The sequence below is a fragment of the Dendrobates tinctorius genome, unplaced genomic scaffold (genome assembly GCF_039654945.1).
Source record: "Dendrobates tinctorius isolate UK_male_01 unplaced genomic scaffold, ASM3965494v1 ptg000133l, whole genome shotgun sequence".
Classification (NCBI taxonomy): Eukaryota; Metazoa; Chordata; class Amphibia; order Anura; family Dendrobatidae; genus Dendrobates; species Dendrobates tinctorius.
Genome location: NW_027361801.1, coordinates 12,193,436 through 12,219,376, shown reverse-complemented (window position 1 = coordinate 12,219,376; position 25,941 = coordinate 12,193,436). Strand labels below are relative to the sequence as shown.

At 43.9% G+C, this 25,941-nt stretch overlaps 1 long non-coding RNA gene across 1 annotated transcript in view; it reads right to left on the bottom strand.

The window, feature by feature from the left end:
• LOC141048209 (uncharacterized) overlaps nt 1-25,648 on the bottom strand; it is a 40,161-nt gene extending 14,513 nt beyond the window's left edge. The window contains exon 1 of the long non-coding RNA XR_012219984.1: nt 25,240-25,648. This is a non-coding gene — a long non-coding RNA (uncharacterized lncRNA). The remainder of the gene's footprint in view (nt 1-25,239) is intronic.
• Between the last annotated feature and the right edge of the window lie 293 nt (nt 25,649-25,941).

The window sequence follows — 25,941 nt, the reverse complement described above, 5'->3', positions numbered from 1 at the left end:
TATTTTATGGGACTTTGTGGATACGTTTTTGATCGTTTATTTGGACGATATCTTGATTTTTTCCAGTGATTGGGATTCTCATGTGGAACATGTTCAGACTGTGTTCTGGATTTTGAGAGAAAATGCTTTGTACGTTAAGGGATCGAAATGTCTCTTTGGCATACAAAAGATTTAGTTTTTGGGATTCATTTTGTTCCCGTCTGCTATTGAAATGGACCTGGCCAAGGTCCAGGCCATTTATGATTGGGTTCAGCCCACTTCTTTGAAGGCTCTCCAGAAGTTTTTGAGTTTTGCTAATTTCTACCGTAAATTCATAAGTAATTTTTGTGGTATTGTTAAACCACTGACGGATTTCACCAAAAAGGGTGCTGATGTGGTGAATTGGTCTCCAGAGGCAGTCTCGGCATTTTAGGAGTTTAAGCAGAGGTTCACTGCTGCTCCTGTCTTACGGCAACCTGATGTTTCACTCCCATTTCAGATGGAGATAGATGCTTCTGAGATTGGTGCAGGAGCCATTTTGTCTCAAAGAGATCCTGTAACCTCTAAGATGAATCCCTGTGCCATCTTTTCTCGAAAACTTTCCCCATTTGAACATAACTATGATGTGGGGAATCAGGAATTGTTGGCTATGAAGTGGGCATTTGAAGAGTGGAGACATTGGTTGGAGGGAGCCAGACATCAAGTTGTGGTCCTCACCGACCATAAGAACTTGATCTATCTCGAATCAGCCAAGCGACTGAATCCCAGACAGGCTAGGTGGGCCTTGTTTTTCATGCGTTTTAATTTTGTGGTCTCCTTTCTAACGGGCACTAAGAATGTTAAGGCGGACGCCCTCTCTAGGAGTTTCTTTGCGGATTCTCTTGATGTGACTGAGCCTACTACCATTCTAAATGAGGATGTGTTTTTTCCGCCATTTCTCCCGATTTGAGACTTGCCCTGGAGGAATTTCAGGAGGACAAACCTGAACGATGCCCTGTGGGGAAATTGTATGTCCCTGACCAGTGGTGAGAAGAGTAATGTCTGAAATTCATTGCTCCACGTTAGCTGGTCATCCAGGTATTTTTGGTACCAGAGATTTGGTGAGTCGGTCTTTTTGGTGGCCTGCCTTATCTCATGATGTCAGGAATTTTGTGCAGCCCGGTGGGCCTTGTTCTCGGTCCAAACCTTGTTCTCGTTCTATTGGTTTGTTAATGCCCCTGCTGGTGCCCAGGAGGCCATGGACCCATATCTCAATGGATTTTATTTCTGATCTCCCTGTCTCTCAGGAATGACGGTTATCTGTGTGATCTGTGATAGATTTTCTAAGATGGTCCATCTTGTACCATTCCCAAAGTTGCCATCTTCTTCCGAGTTGGTGCCCTGGTTATTATAACAGGTGGTTCGTTTGCACAGTATTCCTGAGAACATTCTGTCTGACAGAGGAGTCCAGTTTGTTTCCAGATTTTGGAGAGCTTCTTGCTCTAAACTGGGAATTCAGTTGTCTTTCTCCTCTGCATTTCACCCTCAGACCAATGGGCAAACAGAGAACAAACCAGACCTTGGAAACCTATTTGAGATGTTTTATATCTGTTGATCAAGATGACTGGGTCTCATTTTTGCCCTTGGCCGAATTTGCTCTAAATAATAGGGCTAGTTCTGCCACTTTGATGTCTCCTTTTTCTGCAACTTTTGGTTTCATCCTCAATTTTCTTCAGGGCAGGTGGAGGTTTCGGCCTGCCCAAGTGTGGATTCTGTGGTAGAGAGAATGCAGCAGATTTGGGATCAAGTAGTGGATAAGTTGTCTCACTCTCAGAAGGCCCAACAGTTTGCCAACCGGTATAGGTGTTACAGACTGGGAAGATTTAAGTGTGCAAGCTTCCCTCAGTTGCTGCTGGTGATTTGTTTTTCTTCCTGTGCATCTTGAAGTCCGCTTGTCCCCTGCTCGGTCCTGCATCGTTCAGATAAGTTATTTGTTTCCTGGAATCTTTTTGCATTTCATCCAGTTTTGCCTTTCTCTGGTTTCTGCTTTGCTGTGTGGGTTCAGCATTGTTCCCTGCTGGGACCGGTGCTGGACCCCCGCTTCATATGCCACAGCTTATGTCAGTTTGTTCAGTATTGCTAATCCTCTGTTATAGCAGTGTCTTTGGTTTTGCTTCCAGTTCACACCAGAATGCTGATCTAGTGGGAGAGAGATCATGTAGCCTCAATATTTTTGCATATCAGACGTGTTGGATTTTTTAGGGTTTTTGCATGATTGCAGACAGTATCTTTTCTGTTCTGTGCTATCTAGACAGTTTGGACCCCATCATTTGCTTACTCTATTTTCTGCCTGTGTTTACGCCTTATCTTGTCTCACCGACAATATATGTTTGGGGGCTATTTATTCCTTTGGGGTTCTGCTCCGGGGCAGTTTAGCTTTCCCCTTTCTTGCTTTAGGCTGAGTTAACTCTTTGGCTGTGCCGAGGCATCTAGGGCATCGTAGGTACGTCCCACGGCTAATTCTAGTTGTGTTGTTAGATTTAAGGGTCTGCAATCCGCTAAGTTGCCAACCTTTCTGGTGTTCTGATTGCCTAGCTTATTTCCCAGTTATCCTCCTCGGTGACCTAATCATAACATGGAGATCTTGGTGCCGAGATCTCCATCTGCGTATGCGCCGCCCTCGGGTGGCCATTTTCCCGGAGTCCACCGCAGAGGAAACAATGGAACTGCGGGGGGCTCCAGCCTTTCACGAAATGTCGGCAGAGCTCCCCCACAGCGGTGGACACCCTGGGCAGCAGCGGCGGACACCTTGGGCAGCAGCGGCTGCCACCTCGGGCAGCAGAGGCGGACACCCCGGGCAGCACCGGTGGACACGCTTGGCAGCAGCAGCAGACACCCCAGGCAACAGCGGCAGACACCCCGGGCAGCAGCGGTGGACCCCCTGGTCAGCAGCGGTGGACACTCCGGGCAGCAGCAGCAGACATCCCCAGCAGCAGCACCAGACACCCGCAGTGGCGCATTGAACATCGGACACCCCCTCATTCCAGCCTGTGGGGTGCAGCATCACCCTACTCCTGCCTCCTCCAGCAGCAACCCTGGGATCCCGCTTCACTGCAGCCACCACCCCTGGTAAGCAATAAGACGCATGAATTATAAGAAGCACCACCATTTTATTAAAAAAAACTTTTTTCCTATTTTTCGCCTCAAAATTTGGTGCGTGTCTTATAATCCGAAAAATATGGTATACCTTTCAAGGTGTGCATCAGGTCCTGGTTTGTTGTTGTCTCAGGCAGACCCCGGAGGCAGATATTATTACATCGATTTCGGTTCTCAGAGTCCTCTATCATGTCAAACAGGGCGTTTATCTGCTGAGTATGTTGGTCAAGGAGAGTCTTTTCGGCAGATTGCTCAGATGTCAGTACAGTGGATGCTGATTCCATCTGTGACACTCTATCAGTGACTTGGGACACAGTGGCATTAATTGAGTGAATCTCTGCTTTATATAGGTTTTCTAACTGTACAATAGATCCTTCCATATCAGTTTTTGTGGGGAACTCTGACATTTGGGCCTGCAGGTCTTTTATTTCAGCCATCATGTTCAAGGGGCCGGGGGCTGTGCTGGCATCATCCTTTCTCTGCAGAGTTTTATCCCGCTGTCTGTCCTGTTCACCCTGGGAGGGGGGAGGGGACAAAGACTGAGAAGAAGACTGAGAAAAAGAATCCCATGCAACCATTTTAAGTCCTTGGGGTTTAGCAGAGCCTATTGGATATTTCCTGTTTTTGCTGCCCCTGAAACCATGGGTGTCTCTGCAGTGGAGGGGGAAGTGGACGGTGAGGGCTTTCTGCTCTTCCTTCCCATAATACTGTGTTCCCCTGATATGTATTGCACAGTTAATATATATGGCTGTAGAAACACACTACCCAGAGTCCCAGGTCTACAGGAATTAATCTCCAGTTCCTTGGAATGTCTCCCCACACTCCTGTTATTACACTTTGTTTCAATAAGTGCTAAGGGCTGTCAGCATCTTCTCTACTTCTCACAATCACACTGTGCTCCTTCGTGGGTAGTCCCTTCAGTGACTCACCTCCAGACCGAGGGATTAGCTGCACTCGTGATCCACTCCTCCCAGCCTTTTAGATGTGATGCTGGTGCTCCAGAGCTCTCCCCAGGTGCTTTTAGTCCATCAGATGCTGGTTTTCTCCATGTGAGCAGCAGGAGCTCTCACACCATGCTTCTGTCCCATGCCATTACTAGGCCACACCCCCGGGTCTCATATGAGCATTCTTCACTGCACTTCCTTGTTGGCTATACCGCTTTGTTTATGTGTGTTCAGGAGTTCCAGCCCTGTAGCTAAGGGGTTTACCTTGCTTGGTAAACTCCAGTTGTATACTTGCAGTGAGTCTGTTTGCTCTCTCTCCTAGCACCCTTTCTTTTTACCACTGTTAGGTTTCTGGGAGGTTATACATGTTTCCATTTATTTTAGTTTTCATAAACTTTCCCTCTCTACCCTATATGAATGTGCCCAGACCTTGTGGCTTCATAATTTTTTACCTATTTACTTTCTCTTTCGTCATTTTAATGTAACTGTTACTTGACCACCATCCATCTCCTTACAATCTCTTACAGAATCCTTATTGCACTGGCACTTTAAATCTCATAAAGATTATGTTATATATGGTTTGATCTCCATATATAGAGATTTAAGGAGGTGTTTGGCTCCTGTTTATTGCACTTGTGCCCATACCTTATGGCTTCATAGGTTTTTATCTATTTACTCTCTCTGTCTCTACTTTAATTTAACTGTTACTTGACCATTATCCATCTCATAGGATTCTTACTGCACTGGCACTTTACATCGCATAAAGACTATGTTATATAGGATTTGATTTGCACCTCATACTTTGTATATACCCAATGAGGGGTGTACAGTTTTTTATTCAGGTTGTGAAAACTTGACATTTAGTTGATATCATCTGTCTTTTTTGCTACCATCCATATATCCTGTAACAGTGTGCTTCCTGATTTGATATGGCACTTGTTATCACTTTCTCCCTATATATTATCTTCTTTATCATTTTTAATCATTAATATGCATTTTCAATAAAGTTTTGGTATATTTTACTCAGACACTTCTACTTTCTCTTCTTTTTGGGTACTATATTTGTTTGGAAAATCATTTACTATTAGACCGGTTCTTTTTTGGTACTTATATGAATGTGTTTTAGCTTCTCACCCAGGCTTTTCAGATCTTACTTCACACTTTCCCCTTGTTGACAGTGTGTTGCGGCCTCCCCTCTGGTTCCTCAAGAGGTATGAGAAACCTCTCAACTGCCTTTTAGGGAGTTAGGCCTCAGATGGTGTTTTAGTTGTTTGGCTAGGGCGTTACTAGTCTGTTCAGGGATCAGCTGGGTGTTAGTCATATGTGAGTGTGTAGACGTTCATATAAATTCTCATTATTTTTTTAATTTTTATTTATAACCGTCTTCAAACAAGATAAGAATCAGTAACATACATCTCTCTATATAAAAGTGAATGTATGTATGTATGTGTGTGTGTATCACCAACCAATCACAAAGCATCTTTCATTTTACCAGAGCTGTTCAAAAGATGCTAAGCTGTGATTGGTTGCTATGAGCAACAGTTTTCCTTGCAACCAATCTCTAAGCATCTCTCATTTCACCAGAGCTGGTTAAAAGTAGCTGAGCTGTGATTGGTTGCTATGAGCAAGTTTTCCCACTTGACAACACCTCAGCAGACACTGACATGGTGGGAGAAATCTAGCATCTTCGGGAACATAAGCTCCCAGCCATTGTCTGCCCCCAGAAAGGAGCAGTGAGTACATGACAGAAATGAATCACCCCCTCCCGTGCCTATATACCCATCACACATCCTCCATCTCATAGTCACATCTTCCCTCTTAAAGGGATTATTGGTATGGAAGTCAGAGCAAATCCACTCTGCGCTTTGGTTTTGACCCCAGACCTCTCTTAAAGGGATCTCCAGTATGGAAGTCAGGGAAAATCCATCCAGCGCTTTGGTTCTCACCCCAGGCTCTCTTAAAGGGATCTCCTGTATGGAAGTTAGGGCAAATCCCTCAACGCTTTGATTCTGATCTCAGGGTTCAATTAAAGGGATCATTGCTATGCAAGTCACAGCAAATCCACTCAGTGCTCTGCTGGTTCTGATCCCAGTCTCTCTTAAAGGGATCCCCGGTATGTAAGTGAGGGCAAATCCACTCTGCGCTTTGGTTCTGACCCCAGGCCTCTCTTAAAGGGATCTCCGGTATGAAAGTTAGGGTAAATCCCTCAGCGCTCTGAGTCTCACCCCAGGCTTCTATTAAAGGGATCATTGGTTTGGAAGTCAGGACAAATCCACTCAGTGCTCAGGTTCTGACCCCAGGCCTCTCTTAAAGGGATCCCCGATATGGAAGTTAGAACCATTCCACTCAGCGCTCTGGTTCTGACCCCAGGCTGACGGGATGATGTGGGATATTAGGGGTAGTAGTCTGGTGGCTCTGACTGATGGGATGATGTGGGATATTAGGTGTAGTAGTCAGGTGGCTCTGGCTGGCGGAATAATGTGGAACATTAGTAGTAGTTTTCTGGTGGCCCTGGCTGACGGAATGATGTGGGATATTAGGGGTAGTAGTCCGGTGGCGCTGACGGGATGATGTGGAATATTAGGGGTAGTAGTCCAGTGGTTCTGGATGACGGGATGATGTTGGATATTAGGGGTAGTTGTCCGGTGGCTCTGGCTGACTGGATGATTTGGGATATTATAGTGAATGTGGCTATGCGGAGTGGGCAGGGCTCTACACTCAGCTTTATATATATATAATCATTATAATTTGTTATAACTAACCATAGTTAGTTACTATGCCCGGGCAGCGCCAGGCTCTTTAGCTAGTAGCATATAAAGACAAATAAGGACATAATAATACCCAGAAAGTGTAGCTTGAAAGATTCAAAAGAAGATGGGGTTATTCTGTATAACAGTTGGTCCCGACCCCAACTCCCCCCCCGGCACGTCTGAAACCCTGCAGGTTTAATCAGGTAAGCCTAATAGGTGTGTTACCAGATATAAGCTCTCTCATATACCAATCGGTGAATTGAAAGCAACCATGTAATGCTTGACGCTCTGATAGTGGCTGCAGATCAATAAAGGAGGACCATGTGAGGAAAAAACGTTCTGTATGACTTTCTTTATGAAGTATGGACTCAATCCAATCCATTTTAAACAAATATGTTACCTTCGAAGAAATTAGATTTAGTGAAGGGGTTGCGTCCTGTGCCCACAAATGCAGAATACTCTTGCGGGTAGCCGCCGCCCAAATCGTTAAAACACGTCATTGCTGAGCAGAGAAGCCGAGTAGCTTATCCCATGGGAGAATTTTAAATAACGCCCATTCCGGACATAATGTAAAGCGAATGTTGAAGGTGTTGGTGAGATGGCGAAGAAGCATATCCCAAACCTCCTGTATCTTCGGACAATCCCAGAGATAATGAAAGATGTCAGCTGGAGAGTGTAAACATTTGGGACAAGAGGGATTAGCCAATAGAGACATCCTAGATTTGACCTCCGGGGAAATGTAAGCCCTATGGAAAATCATGAGGGCCATAGTTGAGTAGCTGTCATATGGCAATAATAATAATCTTTATTTTTATATAGCGCTAACATATTCCGCAGCGCTTTACAGTTTGCACACATTTTCATCACTGTCCCCGATGGGGCTCACAATCTATATTCCCTATCAGTATGTCTTTGGAGTGTGGGAGGAAACCGGAGTGCCCGGAGGAAACCCACACAAACACGGGGAGAACATACAAACTCCTTGCAGATGTTGTCCTTGGTGGGATTTGAACCAGTGAGCCACTGTGCTGCCCACTAAGGAGTGTGAACGTAGAGTGGCTTTCAAAAAATCAGTCAGTCTATTGTTAGATAGTTGTGATACCCATCTACCCGGGCCTGGTGAAGAATCTGACCATGAAATCAAAGGTTTGATTGATTTATAGATAAGACTTAGTGAATAAACTCCTGCATGAGCGCCAAGTGAGATCAGATGGAGAGGACAGGTTTTGACACTGTCTGGTATGCCTCGGAAGACCGAGTCAATGTAATGCTTGATCTGAGTATTAGAGTTGAGCGACTTTGGTCGGATCGGGTTTCATGAAACAAAATTTGTTTCAGATTAAACTGGTCCGACTAGGGCAAAAAAAGTCAGAGTTTCGTCCGAAACCCAAACCCAATGCAAGTCAATGGGGAATAAAAGTCGGCATTGAGTGGATGAATGTCATCCAACCAAAGTCGCTCAACTCTACTGAGTATTAATAAAAATATTACCCACTAAGATTGAATATTTGGAGAAAATACCTTTCAGAGAAAGAGGACATTGAGCAGTTGTCAGAAGACCACAGACGAGTCTGCACCCTCTCTCCCCAAGCACTTGGTAAATTGGGGGTGATCTGCCTTATAAAAAGAAAGGGTTACCTTGAAAGGGAAGGAAACTGAGGTATAAGGGTCTAGTCCGCTGATCCTTCTAGCATCATGCCATGCCAATACCATGGACCATACCAGAGGATTATCCCTGATTGCAGTGGAAACTGTATTTTGTTGCAAATGGAGTAAGGCAGAAAGACTGATCGGTCCAGACATTGCTTCATCTAATGGGGTGTTGGTAAATTTAGTATGGGCCCAAATCCAATCAATAGAATGTCTGAAAATGGCTGAAATGCTATACAATCTTAAATTTGGAAAATTGAGGCTCTCCAAATATTTATATTCCCACTACAAGGGCCTTAGAAAACATGGCGCTTCCCACCAAATGTGTAAACCAAACAGACTAAGGAAGCATATTGCCATAAAATACGCATTGCTTTATTAAAGTACATATAAGACACATATACAAGATAAAAGGAGATGTGTATACCAGAGTGTCACAGATACATGGCATCCAAAAGTGGAAATAATGGGGCTCAAAACACAGTGCTATGCCGCCAGAAAGAAAAAATGCAATATGATCATAATGTGGGCGCTGTATTAAAATTTACCAAAGTCATGCGCCCCAATGTATCATATAATGCTATATTAGTCTACACAGAAAGTCTGAATATGAGCATAGTCCTGACGGTAAATTAGGAGATATAGTACAGACATGTATTTCCCCAGTAAAGTTAATGAAATAACAGTCCCTCATGGAGGAATATACATGACCTGTGACACCGCGACCCCGACGCGCGTTTCGCCTTAGCTTCGTCCTGGGAGGTGAATGGTAGTGGATCTAAGGTACATGGGGGCATATATAGCTGTGTAATTACCGAAAAGTTTCTTGCACCTGAAAAAAACGGCGCCCGGCGTGTGGCGTTATCATGGCGCGCGCCTCCCGGCCCCTCAGCCACTCCCACCGCACACGTCACGATGTGGAGACAGATGATGAGGGCCTGAGACGACGCGCAACCATGGCAACCCACCACGCTGCAAGATGGCGCTGAAGACATACAAGCCACTCCCCCGCCCGACGTGTAAGGAAGGAGAGACGGCCCGTACATCAAACAGACGCCTCTATGCAGAGTGTGCACAGCGCCCCTGGTAGCGTTAAATAGAATAGTATAAAAACCTGATACCAAAGGTTCAATATTATATTACAAGTATGCAAAAGGATTGAAATGATATTTTGGAAATTACTTGAGAATACTAAAAAAATGAATGAGGTTGTGAACCACATATTGCATAGTGCACGGCGATATACCTAAATCTAATGTAATATTGTAATCTTTAAAAAGGGGATACAGCATTTTCCACCAAGAACATGCATATATGGAATATATCAAAAATAATATGCACAAAGAGCAATGTCCTGTTCCAACTGCACATATAATAACTAATACAACATACCTGAAAAAATGAAGATTTAAACACACATATGCATATACATACTCACACACATATGCACATACATATGTGCACAAATATGAGCCCTGCCAATGAATACAGTTACAGAAATATATAACGTGAAGCATCAAGAATTCAAGACTATCTCCACATTATAGTAAAATATGAATAATCAATACACAATATAAAGAGGATTTTTATATACATAAAATAGCCTAATTATTCCATAACAATATGTGGAAGATCCTAGTGTGAGAGATATCCACTCAGCAGCACATAACAGTGTACAAACCAATCCCCAAAATAAATGTACCGTACATATTATGACTCATAAGATCACATTGATTAAAGGGTAGATATGTATTTTTACAGTACAACAACTACTCAAAGTTTTTGAGTAGTTCGATTTTCACCGAATGTGGGCCACACATCTTCCGTAATTCTCCAGATGATGATGATATAACAGATCCACCAACACGTTGCTGGAAGACGACATCCCAATCCAATATTCACAATGCACCTCATGCCCTTCACATATGTATGTGCATATGTGTGTGAGTATGTATATGCATATGTGTGTTTAAATCTTCATTTTTTCAGGTATGTTGTATTAGTTATTATATGTGCAGTTGGAACAGGACATTGCTCTTTGTGCATATTATTTTTGATATATTCCATATATGCATGTTCTTGGTGGAAAATGCTGTATCCCCTTTTTAAAGATTACAATATTACATTAGATTTAGGTATATCGCCGTGCACTATGCAATATGTGGTTCACAACCTCATTCATTTTTTTTAGTATTCTCAAGTAGTGTTGAGCATTCCGATACCGCAAGTATCGGGTATCGGCCGATATTAGCGGTATCGGAATTCCGATACTGACTTCCGATACTTTTGTCATATCGGATTCCGGAATCGGAATCGGAAGTTCAAAGTTGATTGACAGCCGAAATGACGTCATCATGATGCGCGGTGTGTGCGCATCATGATGCGCCGTCATTTCGGGCCTTCCGGGGGTCTCTGCCGGCCTGCCGGGGGGCTGTGCCGGCCTGCCGGGGGGCTGTGTGGACTGCCCGGGGTCTGTACTGGCCTGCCGGGGGGCTGTGCCGGCCTGCCGGTGGTCTGTGCACCCTGTGGGGGTCTGTACCGGCCTGCCGGGGGGCTGTGCCGGCCTGCCGGGGGGCTGCGCTGATGTCCGGGGGTCCGTGCAGGCATCGTCCGATGGGACTACAAGTCCCATCGGGCGATGCCTGCTACCATGACAGTGATTGACACATTAGCCAATGATGGGACAGTAGTAGTCCCATCATCCGGCTAATGTGTTAAATGTAAAAAAAAAAAAAAAAAAAAAAATATACTACATACATACATACTACATGCATGCTACATACATACTACATATATAATACATGCATGCTACATACATACTACATGCTACATACATACTACATATATACTACATGCATGCTACATACATACTACATGCTACATACATACTACATATATACTACATGCATGCTACATACATACTACATATATACTACATGCATGCTACATACATACTACATGCTACATACATACTACATATATACTACATGCATGCTACATACATACTACATATATACTACATACATACTACATATATACTACATGCATGCTACATATATACTACATACATACTACATGCATGCTACATACATACTACATGCTACATGCATGCTACATACATACTACATACATACTACATGCATGCTACATACATACTACATGCTACATACATACTACATATATACTACATGCATGCTACATACATACTACATATATACTACATACATACCACATGCATGCTACATACATACTACATGCTACATGCATGCTGCATACATACTACATACATACTACATACATACTGCATGCTACATACATACTACATGCTACATACATACTACATATATACTACATGCATGCTACATACATACTACATACATACTACATGCATGCTACATACTACATGCATGCTACATACATACTACATGCTACATGCATGCTACATACATACTACATACATACTACATGCATGCTACATACAATACATTCATACAATACATACATAGACATACAGTACATATAACATAGAGTAACATACTTACCAATACTTGTCACATTGTTCCCCGAAGCCATTGTCTTTTACGGAATAAATATTAACATAACAAACCACAAAAATACTCACCCATGATCCGAAGCAGTCCACGAGTGTGTCCCACGACGATCTTGGGTAGAGAACTGCAGCATCAGCTGATGCGACCGCTCTCTACGGGCTGCAGGAATCCAATGACGGAAGGTAGGTATCCTTCCGCACTGTATTCCTCCGCCACTTAAAAAAAAAAAAAAGTCCCTAGTCTCACTTTATGCCATTGCTGCGTGGGAATTTCCCACACAGCTTTTACCATAAAGTGAGACTAGGGACTTTTTTTTTTTTAAGTGGCGGAGGAATACAGTGCGGAAGGATACCTACCTTCCGTCATTGGATTCCTGCAGCCCGTAGAGAGCGGCAGCATCAGCTGATGCTGCAGTTCTCTACCCAAGATCGTCGTGGGACACACTCGTGGACTGCTTCGGATCATAGGTGAGTATTTTTGTGGTTTGTTATGTTAATATTTATTCCGTAAAAGACAATGGCTTCGGGGAACAATGTGACAAGTATTGGTAAGTATGTTACTCTATGTTATATGTACTGTATGTCTATGTATGTATTGTATGAATGTATTGTATGTAGCATGCATGTAGTATGTATGTAGTATGTATGTAGTATATATGTGGTATGTATGTAGTATATATGTGGTATGTATGTAGCATGTATGTAGTATGTATGTAGCATGTAGCATGTATGTAGCATGCATGTAGTATATATGTGGTATGTATGTAGCATGTAGTATGCATGTAGTATGTATGTAGTATGTATGTAGCATGTAGTATGTATGTAGCATGTAGTATGTATGTAGCATGCATGTAGTATGTATGTAGTATATATGTAGCATGTAGTATGTATGTAGCATGCATGTAGTATGTATGTAGTATATATGTGGTATGTATGTAGCATGTAGTATGTATGTAGCATGTAGTATGTATGCAGCATGCATGTGGTATGTATGTAGTATGTATGTAGTATATATGTAGCATGTAGTATGTATGTAGCATGCATGTAGTATGTATGTAGTATGTATGTAGCATGTAGTATGTAGCATGCATGTAGTATATATGTAGCATGCATGTAGTATGTAGCATGAATGTAGTATATATGTAGCATGCATGTAGTATGTAGCATGCATGTAGTATATATGTAGCATGCATGTAGTATATATGTAGCATGCATGTAGTATATATGTAGCATGCATGTAGTATATATGTAGCATGTAGTATGTAGCATGCATGTAGTATATATGTAGTATGTATGTAGCATGTAGTATGTATGTAGCATGCATGTAGTATATATGTAGTATGTATGTAGTATGTATGTAGCATGCATGTAGTATGTATGTATGTAGTATTTTTTTTTTTTTTTATATTTAACACATTAGCCGGATGATGGGACTACTACTGTCCCATCATTGGCTAATGTGTCAATCACTGTCATGGTAGCAGGCATCGCCCGATGGGACTTGTAGTCCCATCGGACGATGCCTGCACGGACCCCCGGACATCAGCGCAGCCCCCCGGCAGGCTGGCACAGCCCCCCGGCAGGCCGGTACAGACCCCCACAGGGTGCACAGCCCCCCGGCAGGCCGGTACAGACCCCCACAGGGTGCACAGCCCCCCGGCAGGCCGGCACAGCCCCCCGGCAGGCCGGCAGAGACCCCCGGAAGGCCCGTACAGACCCCCGAGAGGCTGTACAAGGGCAGGAAAGGGTTTTTCCAATTCCGATACCGGAAGTCTCATAGACTTGAATGGGGCTTCCGGTATCGGCATCGGCGATACCGATACTTTTTTTTAAGATCGGCCGATCCATTCCGATCCGATATTTTGAAGTATCGGACGGTATCGCTCAACTCTATTCTCAAGTAATTTCCAAAATATCATTTCAATCCTTTTGCATACTTGGAATATAATATTGAACCCTTGGTATCAGGTTTTTATACTATTCTATTTAACGCTACCAGGGGCGCTGTGCACACTCTGCATAGAGGCGTCTGTTTGATGTACGGGCCGTCTCTCCTTCCTTACACGTCGGGCGGGGGAGTGGCTTGTATGTCTTCAGCGCCATCTTGCAGCGTGGTGGGTTGCCATGGTTGCGCGTCGTCTCAGGCCCTCATCATCTGTCTCCACATCGTGACGTGTGCGGTGGGAGTGGCTGAGGGGCCGGGAGGCGCGCGCCATGATAACGCCACACGCCGGGCGCCGTTTTTTTCAGGTGCAAGAAACTTTTCGGTAATTACACAGCTATATATGCCCCCATGTACCTTAGATCCACTACCATTCACCTCCCAGGACGAAGCTAAGGCGAAACGCGCGTCGGGGTCGCGGTGTCACAGGTCATGTATATTCCTCCATGAGGGACTGTTATTACATTAACTTTACTGGGGAAATACATGTCTGTACTATATCTCCTAATTTACCGTCAGGACTATGCTCATATTCAGACTTTCTGTGTAGACTAATATAGCATTATATGATACATTGGGGCGCATGACTTTGGTAAATTTTAATACAGCGCCCACATTATGATCATATTGCATTTTTTCTTTCTGGCGGCATAGCACTGTGTTTTGAGCCCCATTTTTTCCACTTTTGGATGCCATGTATCTGTGACACTCTGGTATACACATCTCCTTTTATCTTGTACATGTGTCTTATATGTACTTTAATAAAGCAATGCGTATTTTATGGCAATATGCTTCCTTAGTCTGTTTGGTCTCCAAATATTTAGCCTGTTGCAATTTAAAATACTGATCCTAGATCTCCCCCTCGATCCCCATATAAAATGTCAAAAAATCTTAGGATTGTAAAGGGAAGAGTATTTTAGGGAATGAAACCATTTTAATAAGGTGAGCTTAACCTGCGAAAGATAATTTAAAAGACGTCCAAGATTGTATTTTCCAAGTAATGGCAGATATTAAGGGTCGGATACTAAGTTGGTAAATGCACTGCTCAAGAAATAAAGGGAACACTTAAAGAACAGAATATAACGCCAAGTAAATAAAACTTCTATGAAATCAAACTGTCCACTTAGGAAGCAACACTGATTGACAATCAATTTCACATGCTGTTGTGCAAATGGAATAGACAACAGATGGAAATTATTGGCAATTATCAAGACACACTCAATAAAGGAGTGGTTCTGCAGGTGGGGACCACAGACCACATCTCAGTTCCAATGCTTTCTGGCTAATGTTTTGGTCACTTTTGAATGTTGGTTGTGCTTTCACACTCATGGTAGTATGAGACGGACTCTACAATCCACACAAGTGGCTCAGGTAGTGCAGCTCATCCAGGATGGCACATCAATGCGAGCTGTGGCAAGAAGGTTTGCTGAGTCTGTCAGCGTAGTGTCCAGAGGCTGGAGGCGATATCAAAAGACAGGCCAGTACACCAGGACATGTGGAGGGGGCAACAACCCAGCAGCAGGACCACTACCTCAGCCTTTGTGCAAAGAGGAACATTGGGGAGCACTGCCAGAGCCCTGCAAAATGACCTCCAGCAGGCCACAAATGTGCATGTGTCTGCACAAACGGTTAGAAACCGACTCCATGAGGATGTTCTGAGTGCCCTACGTTCACAGATGGGGGTTGTGCTCACAGCCCAACACCGTGCAGGACTCTTGGCATTTGCCACAGAACACCAGGATTGGCAAATTTGCCACTGGCACACTGTGCTCTTCACAGATGAAAGCAGGTTCACACTGAGCACATGTGACAGACGTGACAGAGTCTGGAGACGCCGTGGAGAGCGATCTGCTGCCTGCAACATCCTTCAGCATGACCGGTTTGGCAGTGGGTCAGTAATGGTGTGGGGTGGCATATCTTTGGAGGGCCACTCAGCCCTCCATGTGCTTGCCAGAGGTAGCCTGAAAGATAATAGGTACCAAGATGAGATCCTCTGACCCCTTGTGAGACCATATGCTGGTGCGGTTGGCCCTGGGTTTCTCCTAATGCAGGACAATGCCAGACCTCATGTGGCTGGAGTGTGTCAGCAGTTCCTGCAAGATGAAGGCATTGAAGCTATGGATTGGCCCACCGGTTCCTCAGACCTGATTCCGATTGAGCACATCTGGGACATCGTGTCTCGCTTCATCCACCAACATCACGTTGCACCACAGACTGTCCAGGAGTTGACAGATGCTTTAGTCCAGGTCTGGGAGGAGATCCCTCAGGAGACCATCCACCGCATCAGGAGAATGCTCAGGTGTTGTAGGGAGGTCATACAGGCATGTGGAGGCCACTCGTCACAATACTGAGCATCATTTTGACTTGTTTTAAGGACATTAAATTCCAGATGGGGTCAACCCACTCTCAACATTCATAAATGAAAAAAATATAATTTTTGACAACCAATGGCGCTGTGTGGGGGTATAGCAGCTGCAAATTAGCAGACTACGCGACCTATTCGTCTGAATATTAAAACAATTAGAAATAAAGCAGGAATTTGCGCTAATAATACCCACATAAAACCACTCTCTATAGAGAAAGCAAAAATTGATGCCAGAGAATTTTGATATGCGTCTATGTGAAACAATAATATTGGCACCCCTTAGTACTGTGGGGGTGTGCTATAAATATATATCTCACTGTAAAAAGTGAGTAGCAGTCTAAAAAATATAACCAGTCTCACTGCCCAATAAACATAAATGAGTCTGTCACTAGAGAGAAAAAAACATACTGACCGTCCAGGTTACTGTTCATACCATGGGCGATAATAGCAATCTTGAGTTCAGAACATAGCAACTCCTCTCCTGATGGGCTTTGATGAATTGCAGTGGTGGTGTAATGCTCAGTCCAAAAAAATGCAAGCTAATAGTGGGTAGAATCCAAAAAGGTCACCTCTACTATAGTCACGGGCGATGCTCCGGCCGGTAGCAATCGCCCAATTCCCCCGATGTTGCGCTGCCCGTTATCAGTGGGACATGCAGCGGGAGACGCGGTTAGTGCCGGCAAGGCACAGGACCTTGCGTGACGTCACAGTCACGTGTTGAGGTGACCTTTTTGGATTCTACCCACTATTAGCCTGCATTTTTTTGGACTGAGCATTACACCACCACTGGAATTCATCAAAGCCCATCAGGAGAGGAGTTGCTATGTTCTGAACTCAAGATTGCTATTATCGCCCATGGTATGAACAGTAACCTGGACGGTCAGTATGTTTTTTTTCTCTCTAGTGACAGACTCATTTATGTTTATTGGGCAGTGAGACTGGTTATATTTTTTAGACTGCTACTCACTTTTTACAGTGAGATATATATTTATATCACACCCCCACAGTACTAAGGGGTGCCAATATTATTGTTTCACATAGACGCATATCAAAATTCTCTGGCATCAATTTTTGCTTTCTCTATAGAGAGTGGTTTTATGTGGGTATTATTAGCGCAAATTCCTGCTTTATTTCACTCTCAACATTCCTTTTTAATTTTGTGTGGGACTCCAAATTCAGGCCTCCATTGGTTAATAAATTTGATTTCCATTGATGATTTTTGTGTGATTTTGTTGTCAGCACATTCAACTTTGTACAGAACAAAATATTCAATGAGAATATTTCATTCATTCAGCTCTAGGATGTGTTATTTGAGTGTTCCCTTTATTTTTTTGAGCAGTATACTATGTGGGTTGGAGGGTAGAAGAATACCAAGATATTGTAAGGAACCATGCCCCTACTGAAATGGAAAAGGTAAGGGTCACCTTTGTCAAGCATCCCTGAAGATTGCTAAAAGCCTTGGATTTGTTAAAATTTATGCAGAATCCCGAGATTTCTCCAAACTCATGGAAAGCCTCCATTATGAAAGGAATGGACTCCTTAGGATTGGCTATCATGAGTAGTATGTCGTCGGCGAATGCCAAGGACTTGAGTATAAGGTGGCCTATCCCAATTCCCTCAAAGGAAGGAATAATCTCCAGATATCTAAGTAGAGGGTCTAGGGCAGTATTAAACAATAAGGGGGATAAAGGACATTGCTGCCTCGTACTTTTGAAAATTGAGAAAGTGGATGACTGAATACCATGGAGCCAAACTGAGGATTGAGGAGTGGTGTAAATCGTATAAAATTGAAAAAGGAAAATCCAAACATTCTGTATTTAAGAGTTCGGATGAGGTGGGACCAAAATACCCGGTCAAAAGCCTTATTGGCGTCAAGGCTAACTAAGATGTTTTGTTTAGCTTTGATTTGATAACTATGAATAACTGCGGCTAATGCCGTTCTAATATTGTAGGTGATCGATCGGCCATGGACAAAGCCCATTTGGGACATGGTGAGAATATTAGGAAGTATAGATTATAATCTGTTGGCCATAATTTTGGTGAGCAATTTGAAATCTACGTTTAAAGGGAGATTGGGCGGTACGAGGCAGGGAAAAGGGGGTCTCTACCCGGCTTTGGTAGTAATGAAAGGCTTGCTTCATTGAAGCGGTCAGGAAGGGAACTTGAATCTATAATATGATTAAAAAGAGAGGTAAGTTGGGGTATAAGTAATGGTCACAATATTTTATAGCATTCTGCTGAGTAACCATCCGGGCCAGCAGCTTTAAGCAATTTAAGAGACTGGATGACCAATCCAACTTCCCCAGGAGAGATAGGTTTATTTAAAATTTCTCTTTGAGAGATGGAAAGTTTTTGGTGGATCAACCTTGTGAAGGAAATTATAGCCTTCTTCTTGAGAATCGTTGGGTGGGCCATAGAGATCTGCATAAAAATCTCTGAAAACCGCGTATATTTGAACTGGGTCACGGATAATGGAACCATTGGGATGTTTGATGTTGGTGATTTTAGTAGCCGTTTTGAAGGGTTTCGTTAGTGATGCCAGGTTTATTGCCCCAACGAAAGAAGTGGTTAAGTTGGTAGGCAAGTTGGTTATGCGCTTGTTCATGCAGTAAGGTGTTGATATTATGTTTAGCAGTGAGGTAAGCCTCCTTGGATGAGGAGGTATTGTGTAGCCGGAAATCTCTATAGGTTTGAGTGAGCTGGTCAAGAAGAGGCCACAAGGAGGACAACAATTTCTTCTTTTTCTTAGACACATAAGAGATAATATGTCCTCTGAGCACTGTTTTAGTGGTAACCCAGAATAAACTGATGTCTTCTAAGTGTTCCAAGTTATCCTCCATGTATGTGTCCCATCAGCCAGGCAAACATTTTTTAAAATCATCCGACGTATAAAGATATGAAGGAAAACGCTAACAAAAGGAGAGAGTTTTCCTTGTGGGAAGGTCTAGTGTAAGTAGGACAGGAGAGTAATCTGAAATAACCATTGGAAGAATCTCAACCTATTTTAAAGATGAAAAAAGAGGGGTAGATGTTAGCCAGTAATCAATGTGAGTGTGTACGTCGTGAAGTAAACCCTAGAGTAAAATGTATATTCTTTTTCCGTAGAATGACAGCGTCTCCAGAAATCCAATACGTCAAGCTTATCTAATAAAATGGGAACCATTCCAATCGAGGAGAAGGATGCAGGCGGTGGGGTAGACCTATCTAAAAAGATATCACGAAGAGCATTTAAATCCCTGCCTAATAAAATATTAGTAGGACGATAGCTATGGATGACTTCTACAAGCTTAGAAAAAAAGGAAGGGCTAGCCGCATTAGGTGCATAAGCATTAATAAGGAAGTATTTCCTCTGCTCAGCAGGGATCCTAATCAGCAAATATCATCCCGCCTTGTCTCTTACCACATCTTGAATGGAGTATTCAAGGTATCTCTGGAACAGGACCACAACCCCACGTTTTTTCCTTGAAAAAGAAGCCTCTATGCAGTCCGGGTAATGCTTGTTTTAGAGCGGAGGATGTTTTCCACTAATCCAGTGTCCCCTGCAAAAACACAATGTGTGGGCGTATACGGGTAACATGGTCTAAAACTTTCCTGCGTTTCACCGGAGTATTGAGCCCAGCCACGTTCCAAGGTAACAATTTGAGAGAGTCTACTTTAATGCGAGGAGCTACAGTATCAGAGTCAGCCATATTAGCCTATGCCACATTGAGGCCATGAAAGAGTAATATCAGAGAAGAAACAACTGGGCAAAGGTCTGTCCCAGCAAGCAAACCCTAACACCCAGGAAAAAAAAATCATGCCTAGGGAGTAAGAGCCCACTCCCCACCCCCCAACAAACTCACAAGCAATAGAGAAACTACAAAAAACATTATATAACAGTATCTCGACCAAGACCGCTCATAATCATAATGCAGTAAAAAATAACAAACAACGAGCATTAAGTAGAAACCGAAAGATTAGTCATGCAGGTATATATAACCCCTTAATGTCCAATGACGGACACAGTCCGTCATCAGACATTTCCCCTGCTTTGATGAGGGCTCCGGCGCTGAGCCCGCATCAAAGCCGGGACATGTCAGCTGTTATGAACAGCTGACATGTGCCCGCAATAGGCACGAGCGGAATCGCCGCCCGCCCGCGCCTATTAACTAGTTAAATGCCGCTGTCAAAGCTGACAGCGTGCATTTAAATAGCATTTCCGTCACCGCCGACCCCCGTCACGTGATCGGGGGTCGGCGTCATGTTGCCTGGACAACCAGAGGTCTCTTTGAGACCTCTATGGTTGTTCCAGGCATATGGCTTTCAGCGCCACCCGGTGGTCGGCGCTGAAAGCACAGCAGTAAATCTGCCACATATGGGGGATCTGCTCATCGCCCATATGTAGCAGAGCCGATCGGGTTGCGCAAGCTTCTAGCCTCCTATGGAGGCTATTGAAGCATGCCAAAAGTAAAAAAAAAAAATGTTTAAAAATAAAAAAAAATTAAAAAAACCTAAAAGTTCAAATCACCCCCCTTTCACCCCAATCAAAATAAAACAGTAAAAAAAAAATCCCACATACACATATTAGGTATCGCCACGTTCATAATCGCCCGATCTATCAATAAAAAAAGCATTAAACCGATCGCTAAACGGCGTAGTGAGAAAAAAATTAAAAACGCCAGAATTACGTTTTTTTGCAATAACGGGCGATCAAAAGAACGTATCTGCACAAAAGTGGTATCATTAAAAACGTCAGTCCGGCACGGAAAAAATAAGCCCTCACCCGACCCCAGATCATGAAAAATGGAGACGCTACGGGTCTCGGAAAATTGCGCAAATTTTTTTTTTTTTTTTTTTTTTTTTAGCAAACTTTGGAATTTTTTTTCACCACTTAGATAAAAGAGGACATAGACATGTTTGGTGTCTATGAACTCGTAATGACCTGGAGAATCATAATGGCAGGTGAGATTTAGCATCTAGTGAACCTAACAAAAAAGCCAAGCAAAAAACAAGTGTGGGATTGCACTTTTTTTGCAATTTCACCGCACTTGGAATTTTTTTCCCGTTTTCGAGTACATGATATGGTAAAACCAATGATGTCATTTAAAAGTACAACTCGTCCCGCAAAAAATAAGCCCTCACATGGCCATATAAACGGAAAAATAAAAAAGTTATGGCTCTGGAAAGAAGGGGAGGGAAAAATGAAAATGTAAAACCAAAAATACCCCTGATCATTAAGGGGATAAATAGAGATGTAACATGGCTATCAACTCGAAAAACTTCTTGAAATCAAGTGGCCGGAAAAGAGGCTCGGGAGGAGCGCTTCACCTCCTCCATGGCTTCATTAGGGTCAGCAAAAAACATCATCTTTCCTCGGAGTTCCACCTTCAGACGTGCTGGGTAGAGAAGGGCAAAACGGGAGCCTCTGTCATGCAGAAGTTTACAAACTGGGGCAAAGGCGCGGCACTTGGCCGCCACCATGGCAGAAAAATATTGAAACATAAGAAGAGAGTGTCCCTTATATTTCACAACAGACATAGCCCGAAATGCCCGAAACATTAGCATTTTGTCCTGAAAATTAAGTAACTTAAAAATAACAGGGCGAGGGCGGGCATTGGATTCTGGAGTTAGAGGTCCAAGTCTGTGGGCTCATACGACTATCATGGAGCCAGGTCGGTCAGGCAAATTAAGTGCTCATGGGAGCCAGGAGGAAGTAAAGTGGTGGAGATCCTTTATCGACTCGGGAACCCCGATGACACGGAGATTGTTTCGGCAGCTCTGGTTTTCCAGATCATCGAATTTGTCTTGGAGCTGCTCTATTACATGGTCCTTATCTTTAAGCTGAGCAGCATAGGACTGTACAGTGTCCTTCAAATCACTGATCCACTGTTCTGCTGCCAAAATTTTGGTGGAATGGTCGGACATCTGGGATGTGATCGAGTCCAATGAGGATTGAAAGGAAAGAAGTCTTGCATCTATTTTTGGCATAAGTTGCTTTGTGATAGAGTCAGCAATGGAGCAATGGTTTGTAGGGATTCTTTAGACATGACAGAGTTAGAATTTGGTGATTCAGGAGAAGATTTGACAGCCTGTTCCCTGGTTTTAGCAGCCTTGGAGCTACTGGAATTTACAAATTTTTCCATGTAGATAGAGAGGAAAAGAAAATGAACAGAAATGCACTTGTAAGGAGAGGGGAGACGTCTCAGTCGAGATTTAAGTGCAAGAACCTACATAACTACCATATACAGTATACTCGTGTATAAGATGAGATTTTCAGCCCATTTTTTGGGGCTGAAATTCCCCCTCTTGTCTTATACATGAGTCATATACCTGGGGGTCGGTGGGGGAGGGGGAGCGGGGGTGTCAGAGATCATACTGACCCCCCGATACGGTCTCTGCAGCCCCCAGCTTCTCTCTCCAGGTCTCCCTTCCTGCCTTTAGCGGTCACGTGGTACCGCTCATTAAACTCATTAATATGCGCATATTCATGAGTGTAATGAGCGGTATCACGTGACCGCTGAAGGCAGGAAGGGAGACAGTGGAGAAGCGAGGCTGCAGAGACCACGCCAGGATGGGTGAGTATAGCGATATTCACCTGTCCCCCGGTCCATCGCTGCTCACGCTGTCTGCTGCTTCCTGTGTCCATGACGTTTAGCAAGCAGGGGGTGCGGTGACGTAGTTAGTGCACGCCGCGCCCTCTGCTGGCTGAATAGTCACTGACAGAGGACGCGCAGACAGCGGTGAGAAGCGATGGACCCTGGACAGGTGAATATCTCAGGTGCTGGGTCTTGAGCAGGAGAGGTGAGTATGGCATTTTTTTTGGCAGCATATGGGGGCAGCATATGGGGGCATAGTCTATGGAGCAGCATATGGGGGCATATTCTGTGGGGCAGCATATTGGGGCATAGTCTATGGAGCAGCATATGGGGCATATTCTATGGAGCAGCATATAGGGGCATATTCTATGGAGCAGCATATAGGGGCATAATCTATGGAGTAGCATATGGGGGCATATTCTATGGAGCAGCATATGGGGGCATATTCTATGGAGCAGCATATGGGGGCATATTCAATGGAGCAGCATATAGGGGCATATTCTATGGAGCAGCATATGGGAGCATATTCTATGGAGCAGCATATGGGGGCATATTCTATGGAGAAGCATATGGGGGAATATTCTATGGAGCAGCATATGGGGGAATATTCTATGGAGCAGCATATGGGGGCATATTCTATGGAGCAGCATATGGGGGCATATTCTATGGGGCAGCATATGGGGGCATATTCTATGGGGCAGAATATGGGGGCATATTCTATGGGGCAGCATATGGGGGCATATTCTATGGAGCAGCAAATGGGGGCATATTCTATGGAGTAGCATATATTGGGAATATTCTATAGAGCAGCATATGGGGGAATATTCTATGGAGCAGCATATGGGGGCATATTCTATGGAGCAGCATATCGGGGAATATTCTATGGAGCAGCATATGGAGGAATATTCTATTGAGCAGCATATGGGGGAATATTCTATGAGGCAGCTTATGGGGGCATATTCTATGGAGCAGCATATGGTGGCATATTCTATGGGGCAGCATATGGGGGGCATAATCTATGGAGCAGCATATTGGGGCATAATCTATGGAGCATCTCATAGGGGAATAATCTATGGAGCATCTTATGGGGCAGAATCTATGGAGCATTTTATGGGGCATCTTATGGGGCAATATCTATGGAACATCTTATGGGGCATAATCTATGGAGCATTTTATGGGGCCATAACCTTTATGGAGCATTATATGGGGTATATTATTCTATGGAGCATCTTATGGGGCCATTGTTACCCTTTGTGCAGTATTATATGGGTTGTATTTTGTATGGAGCATCTTATGGGGCCATCATGAACTGTATGGAACATTATATGGGGCTCCTGATTCAATATGGATATTCAAAAACATTTAACCTACTGATGTCTCAATTAATTTTACTTTTGTTGGTATCTATTTTTATTTTTGAAATTTACCAGTAGCTGCTGCATTTTCCACCCTAGGCTTATACATGAGTCAATAAGTTTTCCCAGTTTTTTGTGGCAAAATTAGGGGGGTCGGCTTATACACGGGTCGGCTTATACATGAGTATATACGGTAAGTAGTTTAGGTAGGACATCACAGAGACTTGGTTCTGAGGAGATCCAAGATGGTTTAAGGGATACGGACCTCTCTGAAGATCATAAAGGTAAACAGGCTGAAAAGGGTCCCCAGTTGGGTCGGTATCCACAGCAGAAGACGAGCACTTAAGAGAGGCGTCTGTGTATAAAAGAGAGCACTGAGTACTACTCAGCAGTGGTATCAAGAGTGGTAGTATATTGCCACCTGTATCAGTGCGTTATTTTAGTTACAAGCAGTAGATGGCAGCAGAGCTCCAGCTTAACTAATATGTTGGATGAAATAGTAAATCAGGGATCAGGTGGCTTTTGGAGTAGATAGTCTCCTGCTTTATATGTGTCCTCTTGGGGGGAAGGGGTGTGTGGGGGGTCAAGAAAGCTCTGTCCCGATAGCTGCCCCCAGCAAAGTTAACCAGTGCCACAGATAATAGGCCAGTGCCTGGATACTCTCAAAACCCCTCACACACAGTCACAGTTATTGGTGTTTCTTAACAAGCTCCTCTGGCAACTATCCGGGAGAGGCAACAGCACTGCTCAGGCTATAGTAGAGGAAATCTTCTGCAGTGTCCTTCTAAGGCCCCAGGCTGCTCAGTGATTCTGCAGCAGATGGGGAATTCCTCTGTTGTATAACTGCACAGGAGGAGAGGAAACACAGCTTTCGGCAATCACACAGAACCGGTCAGCAACCTTCCCTCTCGCCCTCCCCGGGGGCAACAAGCAGCAGCATCAGCAGGTAAGACAGCAGATGGGTAGGGAGAGGTCTGGTCCCAGGGGTACTTACTGCCTGCAGGGTCTTCACCACAGATGCAGCGGGGCGGCCCCCCGTGATGGATGATGGTGGCAGACCTCCCTAAATGCTATGTGCTGGAGGCTCCCAGAAGTTCATTCACCCCTCAGTCGGGCCTCCTCTGTCGATCTGTCACAGGTGGATGGAGGGGAAAGAGTACAAGGACCATCTCCAGCCACAGGAAAACTTTTTCCAGCAGGGGGACCACGATTCAGGCCCTGTAGTAGGGCATAGATTAAAGAGGCTGTGCAGGCAATCTCAGGCTGGAGAAGTTGGTTTAAAACTGCTGCTTTCTGGTCCCCTGGGCACTGGGCACCCACCAGAGCAGAGCAGGATGGTTAATGAAGCACTATTAAGGGAGGATGTCATGGATTGACTCCTCTGGATGTGGAGCTCCCTCTTGTGTGTCTGATCCCTGCGGTGGCCATCTTGGAACTCCATATCAATTATTTTTAACAAATTAAATTATGGAGCTTATTATTATTATTATTCCAAAATTATTAATAGCAATAGATTTATAAGGAACATAATAATCAGACATCCATAAATAATCTGTCACAGGTGTGTCAGAGGCTGCAGACCGTCGCTCTGCATCTGACTGCAGAAGGTCTCAGCAGTTTGCTTTGCAGACTTTTTCCTGGTCCTTCTGCCTCTAGGACCCAGTGGCAGCCTTCCCTGGCTTTAGTTGACACATCT